This window comes from Nannospalax galili, unplaced genomic scaffold (assembly GCF_000622305.1).
Source record: "Nannospalax galili isolate Female #2095 unplaced genomic scaffold, S.galili_v1.0 scaffold784, whole genome shotgun sequence".
Lineage (NCBI taxonomy): Eukaryota > Metazoa > Chordata > Mammalia > Rodentia > Spalacidae > Nannospalax > Nannospalax galili.
The window spans coordinates 1552452-1562655 of record NW_008352133.1 but is presented as its reverse complement, the minus strand read 5'-3'; positions in this window follow the sequence as shown (position 1 = coordinate 1562655).

The window sequence follows — 10204 nt, the reverse complement described above, 5'->3', positions numbered from 1 at the left end:
GCACTGGGTTACAGAAATGCATGCCATTTTACATGTGTGCTGGTGATCCAAACTCAGGTCCTCAAGCTTATACAGTGAACACTTTACCCACTGAACTATTTCTCCAGCTCATGTGACAGAGGTGTAAGAAGAGAAGAAGCTAGGGAGTGTAGCACACCAGAATACAGGAGGCCCTGATTCCAGTCCCCAACACCATGAGGAAGAAGAGGTGGGAGGAAGAAGGGGTGGGAGGGAGGAAGAGGGGGAAGAAGGGGAGGGAGGAAGGGGGAGGTTGAGGAGGTGGGAGAGGAGTCAAAAGTAGAAGCTACAGATAGAAGACCATATGGAGATGGAGGTAGAGTTAGGAGTGATATATCTACATGCCAAGGAATGTCACAGATTCCTGGCAAAAGCTAAAAGCAAGGATAGATTTTCCCTCAGAGCCTCCTTAAGGATCTAGCACAGACTGACAGCATCCACAGCACATTAATCAGCTGTCCACCACAAGAAGTCAGCTGTTGATACAATTCTTAATTCAAAGGTGTGCATCTTGAGATAGGAGTCTCTACTTAAAATCTTTGTGTTGTAGGTTCTCAAGACAGCTATTCCACAAATGTTTATTGAACTTCCCCCATTTACCTGACATTGTTCTCAGGGCCTGGGTCCACAGTTAACTGGAAAGCAATCTCTCCCTTCCAGGAGTGCTCATTCCAACTGATGTCAGTTCTATATCCTGGAACTACGGTGTTTTCAAGCTCCCCATCTTATAAGGATCTTATACACCCAGTGGAAGAAAACTAAGATCAGTTCTGAGGTAGGAGGAAGCATTCATTTAGTGAATGAAGAAACACAGTGACTAATTCAAAAGAAAGATGGAGGTGGGGGTAAGTTATCCTAAGCAACTCTTCCTGATGTTCCCAAACTTCATTGGTATGTGTATGTGTGCATGTGTGTGTGCATGCGTGTGCAAGCATGTGTGTGTGTGTGTGTGTGTGTATGTGTGTGTGTTTGTGGTGTGTGGAGGCCAGAGCAGGATTTTGGATATCTTCCTCTGTCACTCTGCTTATTTCCTGCAACAGGGTCTCTTGTGGAGCCAAAAGCTTGCTCTTTTGGCTTGCTAGCAGGCTCTAAGGAGCATTCTGTCTCTAACCCCCAATGCATCAGCCATAGGCACGCCCAGATAGGCTCTGCTTTTCACAAGGGGGCTAGACATTTGAACTCAGGACCTCATACTTACAGAGCAAATGTTCTTACCCACTGAGCCATCTCCTCAACCCCAAGACCTCATTCTTTATTGGGGATGAAGCAATAGCTTCCTCCAACTCCCCCAGAGACACTTCAGGCACTTTCTCTTTTTCATTAAGTTTCTTTCTCTCTCTCTCTCTCTCTCTTTTTTTCAATCCCAGTCCAAGAGCTCCCTTTTATACCAAATGCAATCAAATTGTCCTACTGTAGCCCAACAAAGGGATCAAGGGAAGAGTAAAGTGCTTTTTTAGACTATTGAGAGCATGGTATTTGATTATCACTTGAAAACTCTTATTGCATACTGAAGTTTCTTCTCTAGTCAATATAGCAAACCCATCAAAGAATAGGACATCCGTATGTAAAACTGCATGATGTATCTGCATGCAGAATCTACACTATAACTTCCACTCAGTCATCTTGGGTACAAAACATATTACACAACCATTTCTCAACTTCCTGGAATAAGAAGCATTGGCTTACTTCACAAAACCTGTGTCCCCATCTGTACATTTGGCACTGGCTATGGCTCATCCCAGGCCATGTTATGAAGTCTTTCCTCTATAACATTGGATCTCAAGGTCTAGTATCATAGCAGTATCACTGTGGATGAGAAAGAACATATAAAAATAAAAAATTCACCATAGAAGTTGTGATTTAGGGCTGATGGCTCAGCGGTTAAGAGCATTGACTGCTCTTGCAGAGGACCTGGATTCAATTCCCAGAACCCACATGGCGGCTACGAATCGTCCTTAATTCCAGTTCCAGGGGAATCCGAAGCCCCCTTCTGACCTCCATGGAATTGTACGACATGGGTACACTCACATACGTGCAGGCAATACACTCATACACATAAAATGAAAATAATAAATAAAATCTTTTTTTGTCTTTTTGAGACAGGGTCTCCTTGTAGCCCCAGCTGTCCTGGAACTCACTATGTAGACCAGGTTGGCCTCGAACTCACAAAGATCCACTTGCCTCTGCCTCCTGAGTGCTGGGATTAAAGGCATGAGCCACCACGCCCAGCCCAATATTTTTTAAAAAAGAAGTTGTGATTTAGCATATATGGTTTGAACATGAAATGTTCCCCATAGGTTCATGTGTTTGAACACTTGGTCCTGAGTTGGTGGTGCTATTTGAAAAGACTGTGGAACCTTTAAGTGGTGGAGCCTCACTAGTAGAAGTGAGTCACTGTGGGCGGGCCTTGAGACTTTATAGACAGGTCTGCACTCACTGTTCTGTTTCCTGAATGTGAATGTATTGTGACTAGCCAGCTTCCTGATCCTATCACTATGCCTTGCCTGCCTGCAAGGTGAAAGGAGAGAAAAAATAACTCCATAAAGTTGTCCTCTGACCTCTGTACACATACCTACCATGATGCGTGTATCCATACACACACATCATATGCACACACAATAATAGTAATAAAAATAAGGTGGAGAGCAACTGAGGAACCACATACACATACAAACACATGCATGTGCACGCACACACACACATAAAAATTAATGACAGGAACAATAAAAAGGAAAAGGTATAAACCCATGAGTCCATACTGATGTAAATAAGTGAATGTACAAATAAGTAAATGAGCTGTGGGGAAGGAAATTCTTCACTATGTTGGAATGCCAACTAGTATGTAGAAGAAGTGATATGGAGTGTTTAACTGTCATTGATTAGGGCTGGAGAGATGACTCAGTGGTTAAGAGCACTTACTGCTCTTGAAGAGGATCAGGATTCAGTTCCCAGCACCCATACTGGGCAGGTCACAACTGTAACTCCAGTTCCAGGGAATCTGATAACCTCTGGCCTCTGAGGGCACCTCCACATTTGTGGTGCACATAAACTCGTGTAGGCATACAAATGCAGATAAACAAAGCTTTTTAAAGGTCACTGATTAGCAAATATCACAGTAATAACTGATTTCAGCAAGACTTGTCCAAGGATACTAAAACCACAGGGTGAATCTGGGTGAGGCCTGGGATCTTTACAAACTCCCCAAATGCTTATGTTTCAATGAATGAAACCATGACTTTAGGGGCACAAACTCCAACTGATATCACCTTAACTGCCATGGAATGATGGGATACCCCCCACCCCGACTTCACTGCAATGAAAAGGACATGATGTCCCCTCTGGGGTATTCTTACCAATGGAGCCCACCCAGACTCTAACCATGAGAAAACACCAAACACACTCCATGCAGAGCCATTCTACTAAGCCATTAAGATCACAAACAAAAACTGAGGGTCAGTTTTAGATTAAAGACCTGGTATCTAAGGAAACGTGCTCCTGGCCTGAAAAAAAATGAGGTTTTGCTACAGTGGAGCATTATGGGAACAACTAGGTCGTGGCAGTATATTCATGTCAATTTCCTGAATTTTGTCATTTTATTGTGGATATAGAAGAAAATATCCTTGTCTTTAAGAATACACAAAAAGGGTAAAGGAGCTTCACATTTGCAAATATACTTTCCAATGGTTCAAAAAACAGAAATAGTAATGTGTGCATATCAAGATAGGTGGATATGTAAGACATGACAAAGCAGACAAGTAAGTCCTAGGAACATTTAGGAAATCTAGTTTTAGAATATACAAATTTTTTTAATAATATTTTTATACCTTAAAAAAAAACAACCAAAAAAATGATTCTGAGGCTGCGAATGGTCGTGCATAATTTTAATCCCAACACTTTAATCCTAGCACTCAAGAGACAGAAGTGGGTAGATCTCTGTGAGTTTAAGATCACCCTCATTGACAGAGTGAATTGAAGGCCAACTTGGTCTACATAGTGAGTTCCAGGCCAGCCAGGGGTACAGGGAGATCCTTACTGAGAAAAAAACAAAAAACAAAAAACTGGTTAAGCGGTTAAGAACACTAGTTGTTCTTGCAGAAGACCCGGGTTCAAATCCCAGCACCCATGTGGCAGCTAACAACTGTCTGTCTACCTGGAATACTAATACGATAAAAGCAAAACATCAGGACTGGAGAGATGGCTCAGTGGTTAGGAACACTGACTGTTCTTGCAGAAGACCCGGATTTGAATCCCAGCATCCACACGGCAACTAACAACTGTCTGTAACTCCAGTTCCAGGGGATCCGATGGCCTCTTCTGTCCTCCCTGGGCATTGCACGACACGGGTGCACTTACCTACATGCAGGCAATACACTCATACACATAAAATAAAAATATTTTTTAAAAAACTGGAGTTATTTAAAAATTAAAATTTATCCATAAAACCAGCCTCCTCTCATCCCTGTTTGGAGGGTATATATGTCTTTATGTGAGAGGTTGGAAGTGGGGAGTGGCAGCTGGCAGGCCTTTCCCATTTCTGTGGACAGTCACTTCTGGGCCTCTGTAGTAGACAGTTGTTTCCTACCAACCCTGCAGGGTGCTGACAGTGAGAAGCATTACTTCTGGTCCTTTTCCAGTAAGGGAGGATGCAGCAAGCAGAAACAGTAAAAGCCTGTAAGGCTGAGGGGTCTACACAGGGACCAGTGCTGGGGAAGTGGGGAGCTAGATTGGGAAAGAGTGGAGTGGTGGGTTGTCGGGGTCAGGTGGGCTGAGTCCTGAGGCCCAGGAGCTCTCTCCCACCACAGGGAAAGGCAGGGGGAAGGGAAGGGAAGTGGGGAGAGCAGCATTTGAGTTTCTGCCAACCAAGCACTGCTCTGAGTGATTTACATACGTGAGTTCACTAACTCACACATCACTTACCTTATACGTGGGAACACTGACCCAGAGAAGGGAGGACAGAGAGGCTGTGTGGGGCAGTATAGTGGAAGAGATGAACTATCTGACCATTATGCCTAAATCCACTCAAACAGGCTAAACTAAGAATTTACAAAGTTAGCCAATGACTTATAGAAACTCAAAAGCCAAAGACTAAGTGAAAGCAGAAACCCAAAAGAGGAGGGGATGAGGGTGCCTTCCACCCTGAGGACATTTGCTGCGTAATGTGAACCTTAGCTTTGTTTCTCATGAACTCATGACATGGAGCCACAGGACCCAATTGCCAGAGCCCTTGGGGACTGACAGGAGTCTGACACAAGGCTAGGTCGCCACTGTCAGGCTAGAGATAAACTAAGAGGAAAACCCACCGGACCTCCCTATTCCCTCTGAAATCTACATGGAAATCGTAGTATGAGCTGAGGGTAAAAGCCATTCCCTGAGAATTCCTAATCCCACTCATTCTTTGTGGTTTTGAAGTCTTAGTTCTCATTCCCTCATTAAATAGAAACATCTGAAGCTGAAGTCTTAGATTCACATGTTCTTCTAGAGGTTTTGGTAAAAATGTGGAAGCAATTGGAAGCAAATTCCCTCTTCTTTTCTCCTGGAAGATTAAAATGCAAAAGGGTAAACAGAAAAATAAAGGAGCTTCCATTCTATAAAGAGACTCAAACACACAGAAGACTGGCACAAGCAAGATTTCACTGAAAAGCATGAAGGTGAAATTATGCACATAAATACTTATTTGAGATAGAGAGTAAAGGACAAGGATTAGCAAACCAGTTCAAGAGAGTTCAACTTTAAAAAACAGCCAACAACAAACAGACAAACAAAGACCTCCAGCAAATATACTTGACCTGCTCAAAAGCAGTTTCTCAGTTTTGATTACTGACGTTTGAGACTCCATAGTTCTTGAGCAGGGGGCAGGGCTGCCATTCTGTGCATTGTAGGAAGTTTAACAGGGTAGGTGGTGTGAAGTTATCTTCACTGAAAACTTGCTTGGATTTGGAGTCACCTGGGAAATACACCTCTAAACATGTCTGTGAGGTGTTTCCAGAGAGGTTTATTAGGGAAGACCCATCCTGAATGTGGATGGCACCATCCCATGGGCTGGGGTCTTGGACTAAATAAAAAGGGACAAAGGAGAAAGCACGCTGATTCATCTCTCTGTTTTCTGACTGCAGATAGCCTGTGATCAGCTGCCTCATACTCCTTCCACCAGGCCTTCCCCACCATGATGGACTACATCCCCTCAGACCATGAACCACAATAATATTTTCTTCCTGAAATGTCCTTTGTTGGGTACTTATCACAGCAATGAGAAAAGCAACTAGAGGGCAGTTAAGCCCCTACCCCCAAACCAGAATGATTCCATACACTGCCACAAATTCTCTGAAGACAGAGTTCCCCAAAGATGAGAACCTCAGATCCTTTGGGTACAATGTGTTACAGATCTGTGGAGCCTCAGGAAGCGACGGGGAAAACTCACTTTGAGAGGGGGTTGAGACCATAAAGGTGTTTTGTCACAAAGTGGTGGGTTCTGTCAAATGCTTTTTTCTGGGAGCTGGAGAGGTGGTCCAGTGATTAAGAGCTCTTATTGCTTATATTGGTTACTTTTCTGTAACCAGTGAGCAGGGCAACTTACAGTAGGAAGAGTATATTTGGCTTATGGTTCCAGAGGGAGAGTCTGTGAAAGGAGGGAGTCATGGAAGGAGGCAACAGGAGCAGCAAGCTGCTGAATACTCACATCTTCAAACACACAAAGGAAGCAGAGAGAGAAACCAGCAGTGGGGCAAGGCTATGAGTTCTCAAAGCTTGCCCCCAGTATCATGGTTCCTACAGCAAGGCCACACCTCCTAAACCTCTGCAAACAGTCCTACCAACTGGAACCAAATATTCAAATACTTGGAGTCTATGGGGATACATTTCTTATGCAAACTCCCACACTGCTCCTGCAGAGGACCTTGGTTCAGTTCCCAGCACCCACATCAGGCAGCTCACAACCACCTATAATGCCAGTTCCAGGGGATCTGATGCCTTATGGTCTCTGTGAGCACCTGCATGCACATGATGCACATAAACTCACACAGGCACACATACATATCTATAATAAGTAAAAATTTTAAATGCTTGGATGGAGAGATGACTCAGCAGTTAAGAACACTGGTTGGTCTTGCAAAAGATCCGGGTTTGAATCCCAGCACCCACATGGCAGCTAACAACTGTCCATAACTCCAGTCCCAGGGGATCTGACAGCCTCTTCTGACCTCTGCAGGCATTGTACAACACAGGTGCACTTAGCTACATGCAGGCAATACATGCATACATATAAAAAATTTTAAAAAAATTAATTAATTAAAAAATTTTTTAAATGTCTTTTCTAGATTAATCAAGTTATCCATGGGATTTTAAAATTATTTTATTTAATATTTGTATGTGTAGATATGTTTGCCTGCATAAGTTTAGGTGCACTGTGTGTGCAAGAGCCTGAGGAGGCCAGAAGAGGGTGCCAGATCCTCTGGAACTGGAGTTGCAGGTGGTTGTGATTCACCATGCAGGTCCTTGGCAAGAGCCGCAAACACTCAACCACTGAGCCATCTCTCCAGCACCTCCTGCACATGATTTATTTTTACAGCTTTGTTCTATTGCTGTAGTGTAGTGTACTGAGTACTGAGTACTTTATTTTATATCAAACCACCTTTGCATTCCTGGATAAATTCACATGACTGTGGTGTGTAATCCTTTTAGAATGCCATTGGACCTGGTTTGCCAGCATTTTGTCAAGGATTTTTGCATGTAGATTCATTTGGGATCTTGCTCTGTACTTTTCTTATAGTGTTTTTGACTGATTCTAGGGTAATAGTGGCCTCACAAAATGAGTTAAAAAGTGTTCCCTCATGTTTTGTATTTTGTATTTTGAGAAAAATTAATGCAACTTGTTCTTTGAATTCACTATTGAAGCAATGTATGTGGCCTTTGATTTTTCTTTGTCAGGAGGTTTGTAATTGCTAATTCAATCATCTTACTTGTTGTAAGTATATAATTAAATTGGTTTTAAAAATGTTTTCAGAATAAACCACATTTTTTTTTAGTTTTATGAGAGAGTCTCACCCTCAAAACTCCAAAATTAATGCAACTCCACACTGTATGAAGAGACACCTCAATACCAATTAAGAGGCCAAATATCCTCAAAAGATATACCAAGTCATACCAGGCAAATATGACGGTGCTTTGATCTGATTAGCAAGTAAATGCAATTTGGGCTAATAAGCATTAAGCAAGATGACAGGGAGCTATGTAATATTTCAGTGTACCATCCAAATTAAATGCAACTATAACTATAATGAATATCTGTGCAATAGATAACCAAGTTATTCCATTCAACATTAATCACAGCAATGCAAGGCGATCAGCAGTTCAGAACACCTGATTCTGCCTTTCTCATAGTAGGTCACATGGAGAGCAAAGCAAAGTTAGGGTGCAGCTAGGGCAGTCCACAGAGTAAGAGGCAGACAGTTTTATCCCACTCAGTAGTTCTGGGATCCACATTCCTTTCACGTTGTGGCGTGGTGAAGTCAGGTTATCTTTAGTCAGTCCTGGTGGTGCATGCCTGTAATCCTAGCACTTGGGAGGCTGAGGCAGGAGGAATGTGGGTTCTAGGTCCGCCTGGGCTAAGAGTGAGGCCCTATCTTAAAAAGAAAAAGAAGGAAAAGAAGAAAGAGAAAGGGAAGTTAAATGGGGAAGGACTAAGGGGAAAGGGCAAGAGGGGGAAGGGGAAAAGAGAAGGGAGAGAAGAGGAGGAAGAGTGAGGAGGGGAGGAAGAACCTCTAAGTTACCAATATATCCAGGTTGCACCTGACAGAAGGTACAGGAGATCCTGGGCCTGCCTATCTGTGATCAGGAATCTGGATCCAGAGCAGCAAATATCTGTACATACATTCTGTTGCAGAAAGGCTGTCCTGTGGTAGGGTGGGCTGGATGCAGTTTAATTTCTTACTCAGAACAGAAGAGATTTGAGGAGATCAGTACCAGTGTGTACCATAGCCCACTCCTTGACCAGTGCTTAGTTGGGGAGGCTCATTCTCCCACAAACAGAAGACACTCAACCTTCCATACATGAGACAAACCAAGGTCCATCCTGTGAGTGAGGTATGGACTCTCCATAGGTTCAGCCGTGGTTCCTTATATGGATAATGGCATATAATCTAAAAGACAATTCATGTGCTCTACCCACATGCTAAGTAGACAACAGCAGAGAGAGAGAGAGGAAACTGTGATAAATACTCCCATTCCAAAGTAGGGGCATGAATGGCGTAGTGCACCCTGGGTAGGAATGGTGGGCAGCCCTCCCTGAGAGAGGAAGAGGACCCAGATGCTCTGGTTTTGCCCTCTGGAAGATTCTACTTTGTCATGCTCATCTAAAGTAAGGAGCAGGAAATATGTCTTCCTTGAGGGCAGTCTGGGGACCTGAACAATTAAGGGCTTTTATGGTTTATCTGGGGGAAAAAAATGATTCCCTGGTCACTGTATTAGGGTTCAAGTGCATTTGCTTTCAGTCATTTCCTGAGCCAGTAGCCACATGTAGGCAACCAAATTCTCTTTTTAAAAAAATTTTTATTTTATGTGTAGGGCTGTTTTGCCTGCATTCAGGTAGGTGCACCCATGTCATACAATGCCTGAGAAGGTCAGAAGAAGAGATCAGGTCCCCTGGAACTGGAGTTACAGATGGTTGATAGCAGCCATGTGGGTGCTAGGAATTGAACCTGGGTCCTCTCTCTGCAAGAGCACCAGTGCTCTAGTCCCACCTACAAGCTCATGTACTGACTTCATCTCTGTACCTCTAGGCTCTAGTGTAATATGCCCTAGCCAGATCCTGCCTTGAGGTTGCCTCCTTGTATGTTTTGCTTAAAGGATAGTGATGAGAAAGGCTCTTGGCCACAGCCTTCGGATCTGCTCTTTCAGCCTTGAGAAGTCCCTTCCTTCCCCCACACTCACCTGTTCCTTTCATCTCTGCCTCAAGTCTGGCCCACATCCACAGGTGCTGTCTACCTTGCTGAAAGTAGTTAGGAGCAGCTGATACCCACTCCCCCAGCTCTTCCCAACGTCTAGAGTCACAGCCCAGAAGGCACAAAGACAACTACACATTCAATTTGGTCAAAAGTTCAGATTTTCAGCCTCCATCTGTGCTCCTGCTACCTGACCACAAGGTTTCAGTTATGACAGCACACCACTGTGGGGCCACTTTATATATATATAT